Genomic DNA, 24,726 nt, shown 5'->3' with positions numbered 1-24,726 from the left:
AGTGAGAATCAGATCAGTGACCTGAATAAAATCTATTTTCTTTTTTGCTGATTTCTGATAACTTTAGGCTTATCTTATAGTTGCACCAAGTTGTGCAATTCAAAATGGTAACTAGTTGCCACATGTCACCATTTTAAATTTGAATGAATTAAAGTTTCATTCCCTTAGAGCCTTAGCCATCTTTTGACTGCCCAATGGCCACATGCAACTAGAGCCTACAGTACTGGACAGACAGAGAATACTTCCATCATCACAGAAAGTTCCATGGGAGCAGTGCTGCTCCATAGAATATGCATTATGGATCAATTTATAAGAAATGAAGAATTTCCTGGGGTCTCACACTCTCTGATATTAGTCAGATTATTAAGGCGAACTTCATTAAAATGGCAAGCCAAAATCATTAGCAGAGATTCAGAATTAGTTTAATGGTAGCTATGGTTTTGAAATTAATTCCAAACACTGGCTGCCCTCGGTGCCTTGTTACAGCCTCTTAGTCCTGCCATTAGACAACAGCGAACCCCACATATGGTGCCCTGACTGGTCACATGATTTTTTAATATCCACATGATGGCACTAAAATGGCCTATTAGATTTACAGTGCCATTAACCTTCCAAAATAAAATGAGAGTCTGCTCTGGCAGGGGGAAAAAAAAGTGTGACTGCTGTTGGGTTTTGGGTAACCAGTCTGTGAGGAAATGCTGACAGGGGTCAGTGTGACATCATCTTTCATTCAGCCCCAAAGCTGTCAGGCCCTCCCCAGATGTCTGAAACGCAGATATAAATTTTCATTATCCAGCAGCAAAGGGCCAGAGGTACACCAAATGAATTTTTTACCAATCAAATTATAGCTCATTGCCAGATTAAGTGTAAACACTAATTTTGTGAAGTTTTCTTCTGGTCATTTATCTCCAACTCCACAAAGTAACCTTGCTGAAGCTGAAAAGATTTCTAAATCAAATTATTGTTTTTATAATCTTGTTTTGGACACCACAAAATTGAATAAAAAGAAATTCCATTAATAATGAACGGTGCCTTCTTCCATGGAACAATTAGATTCATTTAAACTTTTTTTTTTTTTTAAGAAATGCAAAGGCAGGGAATACTGAGAAATCACAAAAGATATGACTTCACCACTCTGGGCCTCAGTTTCTCCATCTGTAAAATGGTGAGCTGGATATGGTGGTCATTAATTCTGTGTTCTAAGAACAGTTATAAGGATCCATGCTTCTATACTGGCAAATTTAATGTCTATAATCCCATATTTTTAATATGAAGTTTTGGGATAAATTTACTCCCAACTCAAAAATTTGAAAGGTTATAAAAATTTCAACTGTATATTTGACATTGGAAGTCATTTTCCATTAGAAATGAGACAAATGATGTCTTTTGTTGCTACCATGAAATACAATTGTCCCACTATAATAAAACTAGTACTCTATTATCAACATTACAATGCTGTAATACCCAACTGCTTAATGCAATAATATGTACATAGGTGAAAGTATTAATGCTTTATTCTGGATGTCAGAAACTCTGTCTCCTCTGGTTTAGACTCTGCAGCCCCTTTATCCTTCCTCAAGCTTCAAGTCACTAGTAGTGACTCCTGTGAGAACCTCCAGCAGGTTCAGGGCCCAGCCACAAGAAGCAGAGTATAGAGAATGTGTCAGGGAATGGAGGTAACAGGAGCTGGGGCATGGGAGAGAAGACTGAGGGACACCCAGAATTGCCATGTTTAAAATCTAGAAGTTCTTAATAAAAGGAAAGGCAGTGGCTCCAGAATTTTTCTCTGAGACCCTAGAGAAACTATTTGACTACTATACCCTAGAGTCAATTTCTATGGTTCAGTCATTCTCTAAGGTGCCAGGTGTAAGTCTTTATCCCCAAACATGGAAAGGCTGTATTTCAGAGGGAAATCAAAGCATAGCACTGACTGAGGGCCTTTCATCCAAGATGTGGTGTGGCATTTGTGCTGAAATGATAGGGAGCTATCTTAGAAAGCAAGAGTGAGAGCAACCTCAGAGGAGATGGCACTCTCAGCTCCAACAGGGCTCATTTCCAGTCTTCCCTCCACCCTTACCCATCAACAACACTGCTGCCTAAGCCTACGTTCTAGAGTGGCAAAGGCATATCTCTGGGACAACAAAGGCCAGGCAGTGGTGGAGCATGTAAATCAGAGGTGGGTGGGTAGAAAATCAAAGCAATGGCAAGAGTCAGGTGGAACTTTAATGGCCATCTAACCTTATAAACCAAAGAGACTTGTTTTTGTGTTCGGATGACTTGAGGGAGGTGCCCTGGCATTCTAGGACACTCAAAACCCAACCCCAATACATGTAACAGGCTACCACCATCCACACATAGAAAAGGAAAATTCTACTCTGAGTCAATTATTTCAATGGATATCTGTATATCTCAGTTGTCACATTCAGCTCTACCTGAACAAACCTCATGGTAAAAATAGAATGCAATTAGAGATAGGAAGAAGGGAGAGAAATAACTCTCCAAATGCTGAGATAGCCTATTGCTTATGGATGACTTAATTTTAAAATAGTTTGTCTGACTTTAAAATGCACAGCCTTTGTGACCTACCAGGGATTGAGAAGCAAAGGCATTGGGGCCCACAGAGAATCAAGAAACCTGAAAAGCCCCGTGGGCTGTAAGGCCATCCAGCACTTGGCTAACAGTGCAACAGTCTTTTGAGTCGAGCATAAACGAAGGATACAAATTAGATTTCCCCTGAAAGCCACAAGATTAAACATTAAGGGGCAAGTTCTTGGCAAAATATATGTGTGTGTTTCCCAAAACCAAGTTAAGAAAAAAAAGTCCACAAAGTCTGTTGAATACATTGGTCAGATTTTTCTCATACTTAAATATTTGTTTAACTTAAAAGTACACAGTTTTCAGGTAAATCAAAACAGATATGATATTACAAGCTGAATAAATTTACTGATTTGGAGGGCTCTAAAATGATTTTTAGGGATAAATGAATCATTCAGTATCAACATATAAATTTTATCATAACATCCACCTAACTATATAATATTAAGAATATAGAAAGTATGGGAAATTTTCAAAATATAACCTAAATATAAGTGCAGAGATATTTAGATTTCATTTGTAATATTCCCTTCATTGTACTTTAGGATGTTGGCTAAGTACAGAAGAACAGGATGATTCTGTTCTTCTGGCTACTTAGGGGTATCAGCCTGGACTTCACCATCTCCAAACCAACAGGGATAGAGTGAGTTGAGGGGAGTCAGGATGATTGCTTGTATTCTCTATCTTATCAAGCGCTAGTGGTCTTAGTTATATCTTCTCCCAAACACTCCATAATAAATTCAAACAAAGAACCCATAACCCAGGATACCGCAGTGTAATTTCTTGACTTAGACAGAGATGAAATATTAGAGGCTCATTCTAAGACCTTTTCTTCAAAGGTCTGGCAAGAGAAATAAGCAGTCTACAAACAAAAGTTATCTGAAATAGAAGGGAAATTAGCAAATGACTCTGATGTGAGAATGTGACCCTGCTTTGTCTTTTCATCCATTCATTAACTCAGAATATAATTTCTGAGCACACATTCTATCCCTGGATGGCCAATTATCTCCTTTTTCTCTTTGAGGTGTGTTCTCCCTCCTCTGCCATTTATTTATTTATTTATTTATTTATTTATTTATTTATTGCAGTACTGGGGTTTGGATTCAGGGCCTACACCTCGAGCCACTCCACCAGCCCTTTTTTGTGATGAGTGTTTTTGAGATAAGGTCTAGCACACTATTTGCCCAGATGGCTTCAAACCACAATCCTCTTGATCTCTGCCTCCTGAGTAGCTAGGATTACAGGCATGAGCCACCAACATCCAGCTGCCCCATATTTATTTTTAAAACCCAGTACAAGGAGATAAAACGAATATTATAAGGTAGCATGATCCCATTAAAGGTCACCTTGAACACAACTCAGTGTTCATTACATTGATTTCACCTGAATTTAAAAGAACAAGGGGAAGAAGCAGAAAGTGAGTTTCCACAAGGTCTGTGGTTCTTCAGAGTTGAACTTTCCTAGAGTCATTGTAAAGATGAATAAAATAATTTGGAAGGAGTACATATGAGCTATTTTATCTATTTAAACTTCATGATTTACACAGATATTATTTCATAAACATTAAAAATATAACTTTTCTGTAATGTCTCCACATTTCCTATATGCTTGGAACTAATACTTATCAAATGTCTACTATGGGCCAAAGAGATACAGTTATTCTTCTCATTTTGGAGAAATCAAGTGAGAGAGAATTTAGGTTAGTTCTCCATAGTCATAAAGGCTAACGTGAATTTTAAGAAAGAACTGAAGCTACATTTGTTCTCCCTTTAGACACTATATAAAATATGGATCCCTTCTCTATATTCAAGAGGTTATACTCAAGAATGGAAAGAGGAGGTGTTCTCCAGGATTCACTTACAGAGCTCTTACACAAAGTGTTTAACAACTGCAAGGAAGCTAACTGATTTGTACTGTATCTCAGAACTCCACTAAAAGCAGTTCTATTTCCCCATTTTACCAAAGAAAAGATTTGTTTTGTTGTACATGTGAAAGTCAGGAGAATCTCTGAAGTCATTTAATTTGAGGAAAGATGTTTGTTGACTACAGTAAGAAGCCTTTGTCCCACATTTAAGAGGGCCTTTTTAGTGTTTAATCCATGCATTGTATGGTAGTAAGCAAGTCGCTAGTTGAAAACTATCATTTCCTTCTCTGGAAAGGGACACTTAGACAAGTTAGTCAAACTCACTATTTTATAAAATAGCCCATGGTGATAGACTTCCGGGAGAAGTAGGGAAGAGTCCAAGATAATATACAGTATTAATATTAGGAAAAATATTTTTTAAAAAAAAGGCAAAATGCAAGTTTTTTGTAACATTTTGTTACAAACATATCTTGAAATGAGAAATAGTGCATAGAATAAACTCTGAAGTTAATTCTTACTTTTTAATTCAGTTTCCTAACTGTTGTAATTGTGGTATGAATGACCCACGTTGGTACAATACCATGTTTTTCATATACTAGGAATTCATTGCCAAAGGCCCACTTTAGATAAATGTTCTAACTGAGAAATTCTGTGTAGGTTTTCATTTTTCTGTGTCAGCCCATAAGAGCTGATGGTATCTGTGCAAATGTTTTTCTGACTATAGGGACAGATCTGTCATGAACAGACCCTGACTTCAAACAGCTACCACAATGTGAATCATTTCAGCCAAAGATTGCCATTCCTGACTGGCAGGCCAGACTCAAAATTTTGCCCAGGAAATGTGTTGGGAGAGAGAGCATGAAGGAAAAGAGTCACTGAAATAGACACGGAACTGTTTTAGCCAGGGAATAAAATAGTTCATGTGATGGAGAACAAGATTATAAAAACGGCAATATTAAGAACAGTCATAGTCAAGATGCACATCCAGAAGTGGAAGTCGACCAATGGGAGGCAGGAGGCGGCATCACTGCCAAATTTGGGGATTTTGTCACTGTGAAAATGAGCCCCAAAATAAAGGGTGGGTTTGGTACAGTGTCCCTGATGGGAACAATTGTTTTCTCATCTGAGAGTCTTTCTCCCACAGCTCAAGAACAATCAAGACAAATGCATTCAAAGGTCAAGAGAACAGACAATGCTGGGAACTCCACAGAACCTGATGGCTAGCCCTAAGTTTCCGGCACCACAGACAGAACAGACAATAGCCAAAGAAGCTCAAAGCAATGCTTTTACAACAATCTTGCAGCGTTCCTGAGCAGTTTTTGTGGTTTATTCCGGAGTTCCTCCTCTACGGTAGTCTGTGCCACAAATCTACCACAGATTTGGCCAAACAGCTGATTTTTCTTAAAAAGAGTTATCTATGGTGGTTTCTGCCATATTTCTGGTGCCACTGTAGTGGGAAGTTATAATGGAAATATTCACTCATGACCTGTTTTTCCTAACTTCAGTGAAATATCTGCTACCCCTTCAGTTTGGCCATTCAAAGTCCCTCATCATGCAGGAGTGTATGATGATCAAGGAGCAAAAAGGAACAGAAAAGCGGGAGAGGACAAATTACAGTGTTTTATACATGACAATTTATACAGAGACTAGTTTTTCATGAGACTTTTTTTTTAAAAAAGGAGGGTGGAATGTTTTTGTAAGACTACAGTAGACTTTTTCAAGAAAGTAGTATATTAAAAATAAAAACAGGATAAAAATAGAAAAGAAATTTATGAAGGAAATTCAGAGATGTGATTATAGCATCACGCTAATGACATTACAATTAACCTCAAAGGCATTTCCATGCAAACTTCCCTTTCCAACATAAGTCACTTCAGCCAAGGAATAATCCTGTCAGGCTGAAATACTGCGTACTTGGTGTGAGTCTAAAAGTGTTTCGGCTTTCTTCATTTTGTTTTTATTGCCAGGTTGGACAGCATTAGACAGAGCTGTTCTGCAGTTAGAAGGATACAATAGTCTGCAGTTAAAAGTTTAAGACTTTTTATGCTCTTAACTCAAACACACCTTTATGCCCCAACCTGAGCCACTCTTAGAGCTCAAACTGTGCACTAATATTTTGGCTCACTAGTTGTGAAAATAATGGACACAATGAAGATGCTATTTAAGGCTTTTTAAAAAATACAACACAAAAATATTTGATAAAATGATGCTGATTATATGCTCCAAGCTTTTCACACTCACATATGTGTGGGTGTTAACTGCATTGGCTTGGAAATCCTGGCTCTAGCTTTCTAGTCAATGGTCCATTTGCTTATAATAAACCTTCCAGAGGGGTTCCATAAAAATCTGCTCTGCTGTGAAAGAAAATGCCAGCCTTACTAACCCCTATACAAGAGCTGAAGAGATCCCTTAGGCCTGTTGGAAAAATGACACCTTTTGTTAGAAAGTGCCATCCAGGTTTGTGAGATGGTTAGTGACCACCCAAATGGGCAAGTGAAGAGGCAATACACACACACCAAACAAGTCACAATTGCATCCTAATAAAACATTGTGCAACCAAAGGTTCACAAAGTCCAGAAATGATGCTGTCTGGTCAGCCAGGGAACTTCCTGCATAGCCTTCTGTTCTGAGCATCTAGTGACTGGCAAGGCCAGGTCCTCAAAGAGGCTGAGAATAGTACCCCAGGTCAGTGATGGTAGTCAGCCATGGAATTAGGTGACAGTTTTAACAGGTGAGTGGCTCACTGGGCTGACCATGGCCTGGGCTATGGATGTGGACCCTATTTCTACTGCTTTGCTGCTTATGCAGGTCTAGTCCTACAGCTCTTTAGTAAAAGCCAGGCCTAAAGTAGCTGAGTTATTGGATCAGGTGATTCCTCTGATTGTGCCCTGGAGACAGCTCTCAAGAGTATGAGAGTCTCTGTACTCAGAAGCCTCTATAACCAAGAACTGCTGTGCTCTAAATCATATTCCTGTTAGGAACTACTATTTCTAGTAAGTTGTATGGATTCTCTATTCCTTCAGCTATGAATCCTTTTCATCTCATCATCTAATGTAGATCAAAAATATTTGTACAACATGGAATTGATGAAATACATTAAAACTCAGCAAAGAAAATCCCAAATAAGAGATTAAAATTCCAAAGATCCCAACTTAGTTACATTTTTGACCTGTCTTCCTTACTGCAAAGGATCTTCTATCAGGGAAGAATTACTTTTGGGGCTATTTATACATTATACTTCAATGAACAAATACTCTCTGTGAATTTACCTCTAATTTTACAGAACTTTTCTCTAGTATTTTGAGGCAGCTCTTCTCAAAAGCCACTAACTCAGTCACCTCATTTCCTTGCTGGCCAGGTCTTTGAGAGTTAGGTCTACCATGCTGGCCTCACTTTGAATTTTCTCTTTTACTGTCTTACAAGTTGCCTTATCACCCTTTATCAAGTGTACCCCTTTTGCTTTCTTGAGATATATGAGAAAAGGAACATCTTGACTCCATCATGATGTGATAACACCAGTAGCAATGTACACAACTGATCATCATGCGTCCTTTGGAATACCAAGTTAAAAACTACACTGTTCCCTGATAGATGTTACAAGTTCGGATTAATTTCCAAGATACCAATTTGTTACTACTTAACTACTCACTTTTACTTATTCCTTCAAAAAAATATTTTCTGAGCATCTATTAAGTACCTGGCATCTTTCTGAACTCCACCTCACTCCATTAAGCTCTTTTAATGGAATGATCAAAAAAACCCTAATCTGAAAGAACCCATAACAATAGGACTGACAGGTTTAGCCTAAGAGGGAAAAGAGACTTCTACCTTTTATGGCCTATAGTCTATTTTTACACTAGGCCTTCTTCAACTTTATTTCCTACTTCATCATTTTGAAAAGTAATTATTGGCTTATTTAAACAATGGAGAGAACAGTAGCAGCTGCATACAAAATTGTTCCTTCTCTCCCAAGTATGCTTGCACATGCAACTTTCAGTGATTTCCCCCACTAGGAGCACAAATCTGCTGTTATTATTATTAAAATAAAATTGCAAGTAACATAATTTATTGCCTTTGTACATTTCACCTTTATTGGCTTACCATTAACACATTTTTCTTTAAATACACTCTTTTATCTTTTCACTCCATCATGAGAAGCATGTCCTCTACAAAACACCCCAAAAACATTATTGGTGAAATGAAATCTTTCACAATTCTAGATGTTGCTGCATTTATTGAAAACTATCTCCAGTTTCCTCATAATTGGCTTCTTCCAATTTTCCTTTTGTTGTGTATATATGAACCAAACTGAGAAACATAGTACATGCAATCATGTGTATGTGTTATTCACTTTTCACTTATTCACCTTTTCATTCATTCAAAAATCATTTACTGAGCACCTATTTGCACTAGACACCAGGCTAAGTACTGGGAATGAGGAAGTAAACAGTCCTCATAAGTTCTTTGCATTTAAAAAGCTTACATTCAGGGAGCTCAAAAGAGGTGGGACATGCCATCATAAGTAAATATATATATATATATATATATATATATATATATATATATATATATATATATAAACTAGCACACTACTTATGGTCTATAGCGAGTGCCCTGAGGAAATGGAATGATGAGATTAAGGGAAAAAGAAGTTGGGGGAAGTCTATACTGAGGAAGTGAGATTTGAGCTAAGCTATGAAAGATGAGGATGAGTCTTCCACACAAAAAGCTGGGGAGAAGAACCCCAAGAAGAGGACTGTTTAAGGAGCAGAAAGGGAGCTAGTGTGGCCAAAGCTCTGAGGTGAGTAAGGGAGATCAGGAAGAAGACAAACCATGTGTGGCCCATGACCAGAGAAGACATTTGGATATTATTCTTTAGGGTTAAGTTCTCAATATTTTCAAATTGGTTGCCTAATAATGCAATATGCAAATATATCTATTTGTCTTATATACCTGGTCCAGTTTAAACAGTCCCAAAGTCTGATAGAGGCTTTCACTTCGAAGATGTTAAGCCAATGTCTTTTAGCATCACACATTTGAAATTAAAGGATGCCACTTTAAAATGGTTTTTGCACAAGTTTTGAACATCTCCATTCTACCATGGATTGTACCCAGTGCCGCTACCCCAATTCATTTAGGTCAAAATGCTTGGCCAGTTCAGCTTGAGACCTTATGAGACTTCCAAATTTTTCTCCCTCTCTGGTCATGTGAAAAGAAATGAAGTCCCAGAGTTCGGTGAATTTCTCATTTTTCTCTCAAATTCACCTTTTTGAGTTATTCCAAGCTTTAGTGGGCTTTCTAAGACCATGCCCCAAAGTTGCTATTTTGAGGCCATTCTACCACAAACGTGAAAAACAACTTGGACACAAGAATCATGTATTTTGAAATTTTCCAGCTTCACTACTGTAACCTATTATGTGCTGTTGTTCCAAGCATGATATAAGCAAACCACAACAAAAGCTTTTGTCAGGAGCCAATTCAATAGCTGAAAGGTTGATCTTCAATAACAACAACAAAAAAAAAAAATAGGGAAAAGCATCAAAGAACTTATGTATTACCATTGGCATAGGAATCACAGTGAGTTGTGAATTTTGAGAAAGTAACATCAGACACATCAGTAGAAAGTAATATGTTTACAGGAAAAATGAGTCACAGAGGGACAACTGCCCCCAGTGTACACGGGAATCCAGTAATCATTCGAAAAACATATATACACATACATAGTTTTTAAGAGGCAGCATCGTTTTCAACTATGTGGTGCAGTTTGAAAATCAGAACTTTTTTAAAGTAAAATTCTTGAAAAGATTTCTTCAAACCACACAATTCAAAGCTTTTATGAATATTTGATTCAGGCCCCAAGCACTGCATGTCACCAGTTTTTCTCAGCTTAAACTGTAGTAGGTCCCTGTGCCAAGCTGATTTTAACAACCTCTACCTTTCTAAGCAGCCCTTTCATGTAGATTTACTTGAAAATGGCATCTCAGCTTCTTGTCACCTCATGTTCTCTTCCAGACCATTCACCCAGGTCAGTTTCCTGGCAAGTCCTCAACAAGCAGTTGGGGGTTCTCCTTAGGCTGAGCTTGGAGTAATTATGCTCTGTAATTGTGAAGTCAGGGCCTGTCTCCCAGTCAAGATTAGAAATGCCAAGTCATTTCCTGTTTTCAAATCCAAAGGAAAGATACTGACGTCTGATACTGGTTTTCCTAGTTTCAATTATTGTGGGGCACCCTGGAGCTGCCTTTGAAGGATTCTCTTGAGAATACCTAGGTCCCAAACATTGTGCTCAATCCTGAGCCCACACCAGAAAATGCACAAACTGATTCTGGCTATCTCAGTTGATAACTCTCCAGGTGATTGCTCCAAAATTACAGCAATCTGAGTATTAAGGTACGAAGAACCTCGTCTGGAGATGGGCTGCCTCTAGATGCTTTGTAGAAACAGGAGGGCGTCTGCACAAACAGGAGGGAAGGCATTTGGCACATGTTAAAGGGCAAAAGCACCTTCTTTTTAATTGTACAGATCCTTGTATTTTACAGCACATTAAACTTTAAAAGGAAAGGTAGCAAAATTGAGCATCTGTTTTTTTCTCATATAAATTCAGCTGCTAATAAATGCTAAGCAGAGATTCCTCCAACCCAGCTGTGGGCAGATAAGCAGTTCCATACACCGGGAGCTCATTGCAGTACTCTCTGAACCTCACTCCATTGTCCTTTTCATTTCTCTGCCAGTGAAACCAGCTTTTAGCAATTGAGTTTGGGGAAAGATGACATCCCGAAAAAGAATCCTAGCCAAAATAAACAGGGATAAGATGGAGAAAAATACTAAAAATTATTCCTATTTATTCCACACTACAGTGCCTCCCATTGTAAAGAGTATTCTGCACTTAAATTAGTCACCATAACGCGATTTTCATGCTGAAAATGGACCTGTGCTTGTCCCCAATTTCCTGACTTTGGAGGAGTAAAATATGTGTTGGTGGTTATCAGATTTTAAAATGTATTTCCTTTTCACATCCACTTAAGTCTCTTGAAAGTGACACAAAATCCATCACATAGTAGATAAGGTTATAACCTGCCTGTTACATTTTATAATGACAGTTGTATAACTTTTAAAAACCAAAATGTAAATGTGTTCCTTCAGGTCAGCTTCCTACAGAAATGTGTTTGCGGTATAACTTTCTTCCAAAAAAGCCAAAAAGTACGTGGGAGAGATTTTTCAGGTGGACACACAGATCCTAAATTGGAACAAACAGAACAGGCTTGAGACAGTGTGTTTTGTTCCCATCCTCCAAAGAGAGGGTCTGTGCCATCCAAAGGATGACCATTGGGAACAATGTCAAGAGACATTTGATCTGTTTCTCTGTTGTTTTCCTTGATTGGGAAAAATCAGCATTTTTGATTCTGTCAAGATTCTTCAGTACATTTCAATCATTGAACTACCCATTTAGTAAACATTACTGAGGAGAGGATGGGAAGACAAAGAAGGAAGACTGGGAAACATATAAAAGCGATTTAGGAAGGGAAAAAAAAAAGAAAAAAAGGAAAGGGAAGAAAATGAAGAAAAGCTGTGCACTGCAGATTCTTTGCTGGTTAAAACAACCAAGTAAGTTTATTTAAAATCTTTTAATTATTTGAGATCACTAAGTTGACGTATTTGTGTGCAATTTCCTTATTTACTATTGTGTAATTAAAACAGTAGCCCAACTTCCACTTCTCTTTTGTCATTGGCTCTTATTCCTGGCTGTATTTTACATGTCAACCTGCTCACCATATGTGTACATACTTATGCTTTCTTTGCCACTAATTGCTTCTTTTTTGACAATACCATCTATATGTGCATACTATATGGCTGTTTTTATCACTCTAAGCCTATTAATGCCCAGACTTATGGTTCCCAGAGGAATTAAAATTAACCAGCTCTCTAAATATTGTTCATGAGTTGGAAAACTCCTGTATTTTAGAATCTCACTTCAGTTGTTTTTAATTGGTTTGCAATATTTTACCCTTCAGGGCTTGCCCTTAACTTTTCAAAGTATATATTAAAAAAATTTATGAGAGAGATATGAAAGGCAAAACTTAGGAAAAATAAACACTTCTTTTAGACAATGATAGTACTTATTCTGTGATTTAAGCCAGATTTTAGAGTTTGGTTGAGTCTAACTCTTATTGGCTTTCCATGGACTTCCATTATCATCAGTGAGATTTTTACCTGTAAATAAGTGACACAGTCTAAGGTGCTCTAACAAAAAACAAAGTCTCTCTTTTTGGTGAATTCCTCTTTTGAAGCTGGAGATCCCTAACATACTAACTCACTTTTTGAGTTTGTCATATAATATTGCTGTTTATTTCTAGAATATGGAAAGAGACTTCCCTTAAATGCTTAGTTTTTGAAGAATGGCCACTTTGTACAACTCATAAAACAAATCACTGACAAAAAGTCCCTAAACCCCAAAGAACCATTTATTGCTAATGACAAGTGTGTGCACATACACACAATTTCTCAAGTACATTAGGCATTTACTAATCCTCAAAAAATAAAAAAATAGAATAAATAACTAAAATAAATAGAGGAATAAAAAGAGAAAAAGAATAAAAGAAAATGTTTTAATCTGCAAAAGTAATGTGATAGTCTATGGATAAATGACTATATATTTAAATTAGAATTACAGACTGTGATGTTTCTGTTACCAGAGGAAGGGGAAAAATTAATTTCTTTATAAAAAAATAACAATAATAATATATGTCATTTGTGTAAAACAGAGATCACGTATGTCTTCATTCTCTTAGTTCCCTCAAATGACAAAAAAAAAAAAAAACTCTCTAGGCTGTCGAACCAAGTTTGCTTCAAAAGAAGTACTTCAAGATATTTTGATGTAGGTGTGGTGGTACACACCTGTAATCCCAAATCCCAGGGAGACTGAGACAAGAAGATTTTGAGTTTGAGGCCAGACTGGGCTACAAAACAAGACACTGTCTTAAAAAACAAAAGACATTTTAAACTAGTACATGACTGATGCTCCAGTCATGATAGTTACAGGAATCTTATCTCACAAGTAAATATTCTCTAAGACTGTTGTAATACAAATAACCAAATATGACCTTTCATATTTTATTTATTAAGCAAATGAGTAAATGAAGACATGAATGAATGAATGAATGGAGGAATAAAACTACATGAGTGTATTAACCCGAAGTCTATAAAGAATAAATTCATTCTTAGACAGATTTTCAAGTAAACTTTTGAGCATCTCATATGACTTATCATGTGTATATTGCCTGCATCTGACAAAAAAAAACAGAAGGCTATTCAAACATCCCAAGTTTGGGCCCTCAGCGTCTTAAAGAGCAATCAGAGGAAAAGGGTAATCTTAATTAATAATAACTGATGAATAAAAAAAAATCACCTTTTCTGCTTTTCTCTGTCAATAAGTAACATGAATGTGTATAATAACAAGTGGTGTATAATTATTACTCATGAATTCCAAAGTTAAGAACCTTTGACTTTCTGTGAATGAATATTGAGACGCTTTAGTGTGCTCAGACGTTCAACAAACACACCATGTGCTTTCATCTACATGGAGTCTGTCACTTGACTTTTGACCTTCATTTGGCACTGTCCTGTCATTTCTTTGGCTTCGCAAATTTTAGCTTCTCACTTGACCTCTCAACTGTGACCTTTCACTTGACCTGTGATCTCATAAATTCTGAAATCTTATACATGTAATTGAGGAACAAATAAACAAAACATCTGGGTGAAGCTCTTCCTGAATTAAGTCTGAATAGATGAAACAAAACCAAATGTAAGTAACATAATATCCATAAGGATGATATGTAAAAACAGTAGAAAATAGATTGCTTAGAATTGACTATGACACATCAAATCATCATAAGACTTAGGAATAGCCCCATGAGACTATTTCTGTGGTCTGGTCACATTAAAAATGTACTAGGTCTAGTAAAAATGGAACTTCTTTTATACAGGTAATACTAAAATTTATCACCTTACCATCAAACATGAGTCAAAGCTTTTGCCTAAATAGGTCCCTAGATTTGACCCAGATAAATATTGTGTGACTCACTAGACTATGCAATGTCAACTTGGGTATTTTAATTGCCATCTGATCACCTTTAATCCCTTACTCTTCATTACACTGTTTTATTATCTTCATAGCACCAGTTACTATATGAAATAACCTTTCTTTATTGGTGTGCCATCTGTCTCTTGCCACTAGAACATAAGCTTTATAAGGACAAGGAATCTGCTGTGCTAGTCTCTGTTCCCAAAACGAACATCCACCTGGCACCTACTAGTAGATTTTCAGATGAGCAGTCTTTCAAATGAAAAAAAAAAGAAAAAAGAATGTCTACCATAAATAAAAAGTACCCTCCCCAAGCATCACTTCACAGACTTGAACACTGTATCAAAAGTCTAAAGTAAATATACCAGCTAACTTTAAAATTATAATTGGAGTTCACCAATTCTTTTTAAGCTCCATGTCCCTTCAAATTTATTTTGAAATTTCATTGTTGGTACTTAACCTCATTTTTCTCACTCTTTATCATCAAGATGTTTTTCTCCATTATATTTATAACTATCTATAAGTGTCAGCTCTAGCATGGACTTAAGATTCAAGTCAAATCTCTTGCCAATTAAGATATCATTATATTTCTTTCTTTAGATGTTTAACCTAAATTAGGAACTTAATTTAGATCCACAGTGATGTAAAAACATTGCTAAAATGTGTGAGAGCATCATATTTAGTACCTGACCCCAGAAATTTTACACTTAGGCATATTCAAGTTAAAATTACTATGTATTTCAGTTTAATGTAAAAAAAGCCCCAACAGGAACCACAAAACAAACAAACAAAACCATAAATGAAGCACTGAACAAAATAATTACTAAATAAAACGACTTGGAGGCAATGTGTTCCGGAGAGTTGCTAAAATAGCCCCTGGATTCCATCATAAAAATTTTCAGTAAGATATAAAACTAACCGCGAAAAATCATTCTGATTTGAAAGTCAACTTTCTCTTAAGTAAGACTTTCTATAGCATTCACCTAAGGAAATTTTGGTCTGGATATAAAACATAAATTTTCACTTTTGAAATGGTAGTAGAACAGCGTCTAAGAGTATACATCCACCAATTAGGCATTTAACAAAAAATTATAAATGGACACGCCAAAACCGAACATGGCTGATTCTATAAAATTTTTAATACTAATAAGTACCAAGAATATCTTATATTTATTTTAAATCTTACTTGAATATATTACATCTTCACTATAATATATGTGTAATAAGAATCTATAATAATGGATTAGTTCTTTATATTTTTTTTGAAATGTAACTTTTGCCTTTTGTGGCTTCCAAAATACTGAAAGTGTTACAGGAGAATTGCTATAAAAGTGAAATTTAAACTAATTCCATAACCAGCATTTTCTAACTTCCTCAAACTCAGTTGGGTAAGTGGTTCAAAGTTTGGCTAAAGTTTGAGGTTCCTTTCTTGTTTAATCCACAGCAGTTCATTTTTCCTTAAAGGTAATCAAAATAGTCAGACAGGGTACAAATCATTTTGCTGGAGGAGAATTATGTCTGTGGTTTATTTAAATAACGTAATACCAATAAGGAGAACCTTAAAGAATATTAGAGTATTTGAAATATATAGAGAAATAAAAATGGCAACACAAAAATATAAAAGAAAATTAAGCATGGGAATTATTTTGTGGATACCACTGATATATGGGGCATACTAACAATATAACATATAAAGAATAAAATCTAAGCAATAACTTTCAAAAAGGAATAGCTTGAAAAGTTCACATTGAGGGAAGCCTATTAACTATTTAGAAATATATGTTAATATATTGTAATCAAGATTTTAATAAGAAGTTCTGGAATTTCAGATAAAAATAATATGGAAACTTAAAGGGATGTTCAATATTTTTGATGTCCTAATAAATAAATTAGCAAAATTACTATTTCTGGGTCATATCCTATATTAATCTGTTAATATAATCCAAGAAATTATATTTTGTTCCAAATAAATAAAGAATATAAGCACCAGTTACATTTAAAAAATTGTAAGGAAATTAATGGCAAAAACAGTTGTGGGTATTGTAAAAAAACAATATAGAAATTTTGAGGAGAAATAGGACAGAATGTTTAAATCTATTGTGTTGATATAACAAAGCCCAGATTTAAAAAATAAAAGCAAGGCTTTCTGGCTTTACTTATGCTTTAGGTAGAAGGTTTTTACTACAAGAATTCAACTGCTGAAGTTCATTTCCTGTCTTTAATTCTAAACGAGCAATTTGCTGATAATTTCCTGTCTACATTTTCATAAAGTAGAAAGAACACGACTGGTTAAGCTTAATGTTTCAATAACCAAAAAAACTTCAGCAAGCATGGTTTAGGAAATTAGACAAGTATCTAGAAACTAGTTTTATGATTATAACCCGTCTAAATACTGTTTATCTCCCCCAAATGTTTGAAAATAGTCTAAAGCCCTTTGTGATTGCTTCCTTGACCCACAAACAAATAGAGCACCATGGCTTTGCCTCAGTGGGCCCAGAGCAATTAAAGTCAGAAGGGTATGAATCCCCTGAACTCTGAGCTATTCCACCATACATGAACATAGTAGCTTGGTTTCAGCCTGCACCCCACCCCACACCTCACATCTTTATGCCCTAAATTAGAAATTTGTCTAACGTGAACTCTTTATGCCTTTGAATTCATGATTATCAGCATTTGTGGCTGAAATTAAAATAGGGCATCACAAAAAGGCACCCATCTGAAATCTAAATTAAGTTGTCAATTAAAGATGAAGAATGGCTTGTTATTATTGCCTTAAAATGAGGCACCCCTTTTGTCCCATTAAGATCGCAAACATCTTCCATCCGAAATCCATTATAGCATCTACAAAAGTGGAGTTAAGGAAGTGTATACTGTTTCCAAAACTCAGAGAAGGGCATGATCCATAAAACCATGAAATGTGGGGACCATTGGAAAACCTCAACAAATGCCAGTTTGTGCCACTACTCACCTCCAGGTGCCAGACAGAGGTGGAAGAGGAGTCAGATACTAATTACAAAGGGAGATTTTATTAGACAGATTTAAGGGGACCCGATGAGTCCAAATCCCCCTTTTTTATTATCTACTGTACACTTAGCTAATGCTTTCTCCTGTGAGAAAGGCTTAAACAGTAAGCACAAATAGCACAATGACATTGTAATACTCCCCCCGTGTGGACCTGGATTATTTCAGCCACCAGCCATGTGAGTAGCTGCAGGTGTTGCACTAAATAAAGTAATATAAATTGCAACAGTGGAAGTACTGTTTCAAGACCCTTGTCTGCTTTTTATTAATAGTCAGATTCCTTCCTATCAGCAACCACCACTGCCTTTACCTTATTCTTCAGCAACAATGTTTTGATAGGCAAAGATCTATTAAAAGTCACTGTTGATATTTTGTGACCATAGTCATTTTGGAGTCGAATAAGCATTCAATCTTCTCACAGAAGGGGAGAACGTAAACTTGTGATTCAGGAAAAGAGGAAACCAGGGGTTACAAAGGTGGAGAGGCCAAGTAGAATGAAACAGACCCCCTCCATCAAGTAAAAAACTTGGCAGCATAACTAGAAACAGACCAACCCTAAATCTTAAGGTTCATGAGCTCTTAGTAACACAATTAACTGAAATAAAACTAATATTCCCGTGTTAAGTTTCACCTCAACATACATCAGCAATTGTAAGTAACTACACCAGGTATAAAGACTTAGAATAACAAAGTCCTTGATTTGTTAATGGAATGTTCCTTACGGTAAGAGGAAACACTCCTTAACACATTAGTGAAATTTCTAAAATGGAGAACAATTGTCTACACAAAGAGAACTGTCAAGTTTGCCTTACTCTTTCTAGCAAAAAGCATGACTTTGGGGAAAGGTGTGTGGATCACTTATTTGAAGTTTCTTATAAAAATAGAGCGCTCCAGATTTCTAAAGCATTTGTTCTTAAGAAAGGAACCACTAATACCCAGGAAAAAAATGTGGAACAGGAAATGTTTGACCAATGTTGCATCACAAGATATCAAAAGAATTTCACTTTGGCTCCTTTAGTGATTCAAGTCAGGACATTCTTGATTTTTTTATAGTCTCTAGGCTTCTACAAAACGAGTGCTAAAAACAAAAAAGTAGTGATACCAAAATTTTTCTAAAAGTTTCGAACGCATGAAATAAAGCAAAAACTCTTCTCCTAGGATGAAATGTAAGAAGTATTAGTGCTAAGAGACTAGATAAACAACATTAGTGATCTGTGAATAGCATTCAGGAAATTCCATTTATCTGATGAGCTGCTGGCTAACTGAGCAGTGTTTCATATGTCACCAGCTAACCAAAGCTCCTCATTGTGTTTACAGATTTCTTTTAAAGACATTTTTAATGCCGTTTTGCACATTAGGAGATAGTTTACTTAGAAGTAAGTCACAGACCAAAAGAGGAGTCTTCTCTCTTTTCTTTTTAAATTGATGTCCATTGGCACCTCCACACCCTCACTGCACAAATTCCTGACTCAAAGGAGGATTCTTGTCACAGGACTGCCTGCGGCCATCAGCCATGGTTTCTTTTTTGAACAAGCTTTCTTTTAACACTTAAAACCAGGGATGATTTAACAGAAAGTGTCTCAAGTCTGTGAGCTACAGCCCCTTAGACTCTACCCAAACAAAACTACTAATGTGTGGTCAGTTTCTTGGCAACTCCACTCTGTGCTGATAACGCTCCTGCTTGCTATTCTCCAAGGAGCCGGCTGCTGGAAGACGGCTCAGGCCTCATCCCATCGGTGCTCCTGATGCTGGCGATCCTCGACTGCACGGCGCCAACCACAACGAGCTACCCACCGTGAGAGAGCAGGACGAGGGCTGCTCTAGTCAGGACTTATCGTCTATCATACTGATTGACGAAACCAAGAGTGAGCAGAGAAAATAAACACGAACAGAGGCTGCAGTGTATGGGCCAGTCAGCTGGGAGTTTTAGTGTTTGGCCTTGGTGATCCCACTCTCATGGTAGGTTATCTTTTCCTTGTGCTATCATTTATCATAACTTTGAGGACCAGGGAGAGAAACAAACCTACAATTTTTCTATTGGTTACATTCACTTAGACTGCTTTCCTGTTTTTTTTGTTTTTTTTTTTCTTTTTGCCTTAGCACTCTTTGCCCTCCAAAATAATCCCATCCCTTCAAATAGATTCCCTAAAGAATGGTGAAATTAAATCTAAATACAGTTCTTCCCCTTTTACTCCTGTTCCACATAGATCATTGCAAGTAATTAACCTTTGTTATTCCATCCAATCTACAATGCAAACCCCCATGTTCATTCACTCAAGTCAGGCCCGATAATAAATCTGCTTCTTCTATAGCAGCAAGTTCAGTGAAGAGCCTGGTTGTTGTTCAGTTATTTGGATCACTAATATCTTCTTCTTAAATAATGGTACTTGACTTTCCCAGGCACAAACCATGTTTTGTATTGGGCTTGACAGCCACTATAAAGCACTCCCCCAAGTGTCAGTAACAAAGATGATTTGTATGTGGCTTGCAGTCTTCCACTGTTCTAATAGCTTTCTCATTCCATCCCAGAAACATGGAACACAGGGCAGCTGGTTAAAGCTGATACAAGCATTTCTTCTCTCAGCAGGCTATTCTTGCATAACCATTTATTTTGCAGAGTTTTAAAGTGCCTGAAGGATTTAATTATGTACATAGACAACCCCTATAAACTCTATTCTAGGGTTTTTATTGACTTTTGGGCTGGGCAGCTCTTAGGCATTTCAATTAAGTGTTTTTATAAGAAAAACTACAATATTGTAAAAAAAATTCTTTATAGATACTTCCAAACAGGTTTGCTCCCCCATCTGATTGAATAAATTATTTAATTGATTAAAAAAATACAGGTTAATTCAAGGTTTAGTTTTTCCACTTTGAAATAAAGAGGGTTGAATACCACACAGGTTTGTGAAAATGGACCTATCACTATCAGTGCAATGACACAGGCAGAGAGAGGAGGACAAGATGACTTTGAAACACACTTTTGAGCTGTTACTTAAACTCAGGAGGGCAAAAACCCAAATGCCAAATTTTACATGTTCTACTTAACAAGTGCAGAATAATAAATTACCAAATTCATTTGGAGCACCCGCCTGACAAACCTACCCCTCAAAAGTCTCCAGGAGACCCCAGAGCCGCCTTTGTCTCCTTCTTCAATTGCAGGGCTCAAGTATTTACAAGGCTTCTGCAAACCTGCCTTCATTATGATGTGGGATATTTCAGTCCCAGCAGGTGGCCAACAGGAGACCAGACCTGCCCGTGAAATATGTAATACTTTTTCATATACTTTAACCAGAAATGTGCTCTCCACAACTCTCCTAACTGTTCTAATTTCCCTTTCTCCTCTTAATCTCCTCAGCAAGTCATGAGCTTGCATTAAAATCTACCTAAAACATTTCACCCACAGGCAATGTAATTCTGAAACAAGCAACCAACATTTCACAGCTCTGGAGTAATAGATTAATTTGAACCTAATGTTGCCGTCGTTTACTGCTGCAAATGTTCTGGTGTAGACATAGCCCCCAGGCATGGCGCTGTGGCATGCACAACTTTGGGAGCCGGAGCTACAGTTGGCTTAACATCTGTGCATCACATTTGCCATGTGCCTCATTATCTTGCACCCCACTGTGCCTACCTGTCCCCTTCAGCTTCTCAGCCACAGGCGATCTCATTTTTTTCCCCCTCCAACTAAGAATCTTTGTTCTCCTTCTCACTTACTAAATTTTTGTGAGACCTCTGCACCCAAGCCACGGGGAGCCAGTCCATGAGAATAGCCCAGGCTCTTTAGATTCTTAATTCTCCATTAGGAAGAGGAAAATTACAGCAGTAAGTTTCTGACATGCCACTGCATAAATTGTGCCATTTGCAGAACCTACTAGAGTCTCACTAAACTCAGAGGCGTGTAATAAAGCATGGCACTGTTGGTTTTGACTTTAACAAGTTTGGTCAGCTTCAATTATCTGTAAGCAAAGAAAGAGTAACTTCCAGCTCCAGACTTAAGAGGGACAAAAAAAAAAACCCAGAGTCACAGAAAGACAAAATTGTCACATCAAAAATTAAAACTAAGAATCTTAAACTATTTAAGGAGTTAGCATTTCAAAGCTCGTTGCCACAATAGTTTATAAATATAACAACCCAATTCCCTCACCAAAAATTTTTTTAAAAGTCTTTAAAAATGTATGTAGTAACCAGGCCAAACAGCTGCTTAAATTTTAATCCTACTTAAACAATAAAAGAATCATATGACTCCTTTATTGGTTTTCCATTGGAAGTGTTTTGGGTACCCATTTAATAAGAGACAATAAAGATTTAGTCTCGCAAAAATAATTTAAATATGTGAAACTTAAATAATATTTGGTATTATTATTATAACAATGGAGATATTATTAAAAATAATATCATCATAATAAAATATGTAAAAAAAAGTATCAGAATAGTCACTAGTGTGAAATGTAGAAATGCCACCATACTTGCCACAAGATAGAAGAAAAAAATTCAAACCAAAAGAGTTAGCTTCAAAAAGGCACGAGCTATGAATAAAGAAAAATTTAAAATTATCTACATATTATATTTGGCAAGCTGGAGTTAGATAGCATCTAACACATAAGAAGGTGGCTTAGTGATCTTCAATTATTTACTAGTGTGATAGGGAAATATTTTCCTGTAGGTGGTAGGAAAAATGATCATTTTCATAGAGCTAATAATTAAAAAATTAATCAGATTCAAACAAGTCCTATAAGCCATATTTTAATCTCTGGAGAACAAAATTGAAGTCTTGAGGATTTTTTCTAATGCCCCAAGTAAAAATATGCTCTGTTCCAGATATTGTATTGGATTTCCATACTTCCCACATAATCCTCAACATCCACACAGTACAGAGCATTGAGTCTTACACATTTCATTATATGCTTGAATTCATTTACCCTATATGGAATTTGTTACCTTTACAATAAAAAAGTCGCTATTCATTATTGAGAGTGGACAGATGGAACATGTTCAACTTAAGACATCAATAAGAAGGAGGGAAAAACTTACAATCCATGTGGCACAGCCTCCTCCATCTGGTAGTTCCCTGCTTGTCTGCCAAGACTTTTTTTCCAAATAAAAGTGAACATTTCTCTTTGGAGTAAATGGAACATTCTCAAATATTGACCCTGATTCTGATTTATACATAATAAGCAAGCATGCAATTAAACTATGATGTTTTCCAAAGGTAATCCATATCATAGAGGAAAGTTTTGAGTCTAATTGGAAAAAAATAATTAGAACTGCTATTTTTTTCTGAAAGCACAATCAAATGAACAAAATAGTTTTAGCTTTGATAGATCATTGAGGCAATTGAACAAGTTATTTCATCCTTTAAAAAAAAAAACACATTGTAAGATCCACAAATACAAAATTGGACCAGTAAAGTGGCTGGCAACCTGAGTCAGGAGGATGCTGGTTTGCACATCCTTCCCAAGTTTTTTAATCCAACAGATGATGTCTGATGTCTAAAAGGAAGAGGCTTGACCGATAGTTACATCCCAAACCACAGTGTCAAGATCACTTTGCCAGAATACAACACACAAGACTATCACTCTTTGAAACAAGTTAAATCCTATCATTCTCTCAAAGGTAATCACATAATCCCATCCATTCACCAAGATAATGCGTATATACTTTTCTCGAATTTTCATCTCGTGTGTTTGCTCCTTATTTTTGTTGTTCTTTGCATTAAGCTACCTCATTATATGAAAGACATTAAGCTAGTTTTCTGTTTATTAGTGTACTAGCTCCAGGCCCTACAAATAATATTGAGGACCACATGTCCATTTCTCCGGCAATGACATACCATTTAAAGAGAGCCTTGTACAGAAAAGTAGCTAACCACCAACTTAATTCTTTTATTCAGGAATTGACAAGGTACTTCAATATAATGCTATAACATGTTTTATGTTCATTTCTTAAAACGATTTTGAAAAATTATAGCAATTTAGGCAGTAAGCAATTATTAAACTCTTCCTAGCTTTGATACTGTAAACATTTTTAAAAAATTAAAACTACTAACATATCTATCAGCTGAATCTTTGGGCACTAGTGTTATTTCTACTGAAAAAGTACTTTTCTCTAAATTACTTTTTAAAAATCGGTGAAATTCAGTTACAGTGGAACTTGGGTCAGTATGAAACCAGCTGGGTGACATGAGTACTCCCACTACTTACTTATTATCTGCTCGATTTGCTCTTCTCTAAAATGAGAACTACCATAATACCTAAGCCACAGAGTCCTTGTGAAGACTAAATATGCTATCATGTAGAAGAGTTTAATAATAATTATTAGCACTGTGTAAAAGCATCTGTTAGCTATTTTTATTATGTATGCATTTGTAATTTTTAACAAATTTTAGACTGAATCCTATCATTAGAATTATCCTGGGAAACCATCCTAAAATCAAACAGTCTGAATCTAATTGGGTAATTATAGTTTTTAGCATGAAGTGAGAACTTCCAATGAAGATGTTTAAATTCAGCGATTGCTGGTTCCAGTTTTCTGGCTACTTCATTAGGTTCTTCCAAAGCAAATCTAGGTTAATGAAGTGACTTGCATATAGTAGATACTTAATTATCAAATAAAATAGAAAGCTGACAAACCTATCTCTCAGTTTAGACTGGACAAATTCTTAGTTTTAACTTTCTACTCGTGGCACAATATGTTCAAGGATGCATTTTTAGGCATTGCTCTGGGAATATCCTTTTGTCTCCTGTCCATTTGTTATCTCCTTATTCATTTCTTCTTTCAGTAGTTATGAACTGAATTATGTCTTCCCAAAATTAATAAGTTAGCACTCTAACTTCCAATATCTGAGAATGTGAATTTATTTGGCAATAGGACACTTTAAAAAGTGATTAGTTAAATTGATACCATTAGAATGGCCTATAATTCAATTAACTCGTGTCCTTATAAGAGATAGTTTGGACATACAAAGAGACCAGATGAGCTTACATGTACATAGGAAAGACCATGTGAGGAGAGCTCAGAAAAAAGAAGTGACCTGAAAGTCAAAGCGATGTGCCTCAGGAGAAACCAAGCCTTCCAAAACCTTGAGCTTTGGGACTGTAAGGAAATAACTTTGCATTGCCTAAGCAACCTAGTCTGTAGTACTTTGTTATGGCAACCCTACCAAACCAAT

At 36.3% G+C, this 24,726-nt stretch overlaps 1 protein-coding gene across 11 annotated transcripts in view; it reads right to left on the bottom strand.

Moving 5' to 3' along the window:
- Nucleotides 1-24,726, bottom strand: part of Mecom (MDS1 and EVI1 complex locus) — a 542,504-nt gene that overhangs the window by 131,793 nt on the left and 385,985 nt on the right. Inside the window, exon 1 of one of the 11 annotated variants that reach the window (XM_074073825.1) lies at nucleotides 20,661-20,805. The exons of the other annotated variants lie outside the window; for them this stretch is intronic. The gene's annotated coding sequence lies outside the window, so the exon portion shown is untranslated. Of the gene's footprint in view, nucleotides 1-20,660; nucleotides 20,806-24,726 lie in introns of those variants that run through there. 11 annotated transcript variants of the gene reach the window in all.

The sequence above is a fragment of the Castor canadensis genome, chromosome 5 (assembly GCF_047511655.1).
Source record: "Castor canadensis chromosome 5, mCasCan1.hap1v2, whole genome shotgun sequence".
NCBI classification, from domain to species: domain Eukaryota; kingdom Metazoa; phylum Chordata; class Mammalia; order Rodentia; family Castoridae; genus Castor; species Castor canadensis.
The sequence above is the reverse complement of the archived record's forward strand: the minus strand, read 5'-3'. Positions and strand labels throughout refer to the sequence as shown.